Source organism: Choloepus didactylus, chromosome 3 (assembly GCF_015220235.1).
Source record: "Choloepus didactylus isolate mChoDid1 chromosome 3, mChoDid1.pri, whole genome shotgun sequence".
Taxonomy (NCBI): domain Eukaryota; kingdom Metazoa; phylum Chordata; class Mammalia; order Pilosa; family Megalonychidae; genus Choloepus; species Choloepus didactylus.
This window is the reverse complement of record NC_051309.1, coordinates 73839513-73842311: the sequence shown is the minus strand read 5'-3', so window position 1 is coordinate 73842311 and position 2799 is coordinate 73839513. Positions and strand designations below refer to the sequence as shown.

General features: G+C 46.0%; 1 pseudogene; it reads left to right on the top strand.

Annotated features, from left to right (window-relative positions):
* Positions 1-847: 847 nt before the first annotated feature.
* Positions 848-2074, top strand: LOC119528651 (annotated as a pseudogene).
* Positions 2075-2799: the final 725 nt, after the last annotated feature.

The following is a 2799-nucleotide window of genomic DNA, read 5'->3' as shown; positions in this document are numbered from 1 at the left end:
CTTGTTGAATGGTTTGCTCCTTATCTGATCATCTGTTTTTCTGGGCAGTTGTCAGGTTTGCTCTGTCCCCAGTCTCCCCCCAAAACCAATGCCTTCCGCAACCTTCCTCTGGAGGGGTAGGCACTGGGCACCACAGCAAGATTTCTGTGTGTGGTAAAACAAGTCTGGCCCACAGTGGTGCTCTTTTTTCACAGGACAGAAAGACATTGGTTTGTTTTAGGGCACTGATTTGACAGTTGGGCCCTCTGTATTTCTGAGCCAAAACAGGGCTTGGATTCCATGCAGGGGATGTAGACCAGCTCCAGTGGTCCTAAGATGGGGTCTGGAGAGTCTTTTAAAAGCCCTTCAATTTCCTTGCCCTTTGTGGTCTGTCCAGCAGTTGGTGCTGTTCTGTGACTTAATTGTCCTCAGAAGCTCTTTTGCCTCTTAGCACAAACTGTATCTGAACGTTGTGGCTGAAAACTGCAGCGATCCTGTGCCCTCATTTTGCTGGCAAAAATCTGGCATGATGTGTGGCTGTGTCTCAGCACTGGGAGAGGCAGCCAAGGAATGACTGGGCCAGGTGTGGGCAGGAGCCACAGTGGCAGTGGTAGCTAGGGTCAGTGAGCACCGTGAGCAGCTGCCCCTTCCCAGCAGTGGTGGAGGTGATGGGGGTCCCTGGGGGCCATGCCACACTGCACAGTGCAGTGGCCATGGAGTGAGTCTATGGCCTGGCAAGAATTGCAGGAGGTGCTACCGAGAAGACATGGGCCAGTGTATGTGATCATGAAATCCCCTTCCTAACATCACCACCTGCTTTCCTTGATAAGTGAGAGATTGAGTCAGGGGAAAAGGAAAAGAGGTCAACATGAAGCTAAAGCAGTGATTCATGATGTCAGCAATTATCCTTCTCATCTTCATCTTCACCAAAGTTTTTCTGATTGATAGTTTAGATACATTAGCTGCCAACTGAAAGGACCAGAGGAATTTCCATTGAATGATGGCTGGCTTGTGGGTGGAGCTGTGTGGCCCAATCTGGACCATACCTTGTGGTCTCCCTGTGAGATAGCAGCCCAATAGGTGGTTCCCCAGGAAGTGTACCCCAAAGAGACACCAGAACTGGGGGCAATCATGCATGCCATGACCAAAAAGAAAATCATTAAAGCTGATGCAGTGTATAAAGGGACACAACTGAAAATCTTACTGATACTCAAAGGAGGTCAGAAAACTCTCTTCAAATCTAAGCAGTATAGCCAAGACTATGTGGTTGAAGGGGAACCATATGCCAGTTAAGATAGACAAAATGCAGAGGTAGCAGCCTTCATTTGGACAGGATTCTGGGCTTCTGCTGAGCCCCCTTGGTGGTTGGCAGATTTGCTAATCTGCAGATAGAGATCAAGTCTATTGTCTTAGAGCAGCTGTTGAGCACCTTCTTAACTGTAGGAAACAATATTTACTTCTATGGGAAGTGCTATTACTGCCAAGAAATAGAGCCAGCTTGTGCCATTGTAGACACATGGAGGGATCTGTCACACTCTGGCTTCCAGATGTGTGGCCTCTGCAGAAACACTGACACCCATGGGGTAGAACTCACAGAGAGAGCAAATTATCCAGGTGGGAGTATGACGAGAACTACTGCAGTGCCGTGAAGAAAATGTCTCCTTATGACTCTAGCCCATGCCTCCTGGACATCATTGACACAGCCATGTTTGATTACATCATTGGCAATACTGATCATCACTACAAGATCTTTCAAGATAATGAAGGAGCTAGTATGCTTAGCCTTCTTGATAATTTTAAAAGTTTTGGGAACCACTCACTGGACAAGAGAAGCATTCTTGCCCTTTTCTCTCAGTGTTATATCATTCAAGTTTCTACTTGGAACAGAGTAAACTACCTAAAGAACAGTGTGATGAAGTCTGCCTTAAAATATGCCATGGCCCATAACCCCATCACCCCAGTGCTCTCTTGGCCTCATCTGGACCCCATGGACCCACAGCTCCTGCACATCCTGGGCACTGCAAAACAGTGCACTGACCAGTTTGGGGTGGATTCTGTGCTGGTGGAAGTCAGGATGCCTCTCTCCCACTTGTAATTTTCAACACAGACTATGTGAAGCTTCTTTTAGAAAGACAGAAAAACACTAAAATCAATTCTAAATGGTCAGAGATGGATTGGAAATGGCCAGCTGCAACTTCTGGTGATAGGGGACACGGTGGCATTGGATGTCTTTGGTGTTTGTTTTCTGTAGCAGAAACTAAAGCAAAGACTACAAGTTTCAGACCACAGAGATGTTCCTGCTGAATCACTTTCCAGCAATGGACATCATGGTTAGTCTTAATTTCTCATGCCAAAGGACAAGCAGAGAAGTGGCATTGGATAGGTTAATGCTGGCATTCTTTCTGGAGTGTGTGTTTTGAGTTAAACCTTACAGTCCTTTCTCCACATGTGTGGATTTCCTGAAAACACTTTACAGTCTCTTGTGGCAATTTTTACCAGGGCTAGTTAAATTGGAAAGCTTACTGCCTCCTAGGGAGTGGTGGCAAATAAAACCTTGCATTCTATTGAGCCAAAATAGCACTCTGTGTTGGAGGGGACATGATTTTAGGATAGCATTGGAGAGGAGGGCAAAAGCAGAGAAGGCATTTGGGCTTTTAAGCAGTTGGCTAGTGGTGCTTCTGATGAGTCTTTGAGGAGGAAAGAAAAGAAAGGGATAACTTGATCTACAGAACCGAGGAGATGGTTGAATTGTATACTGAGACCATTAGTGAAAACAGATTCCCTGAATTTAGGTTCTTCAGGTGTGTAAAAATCAAAGAT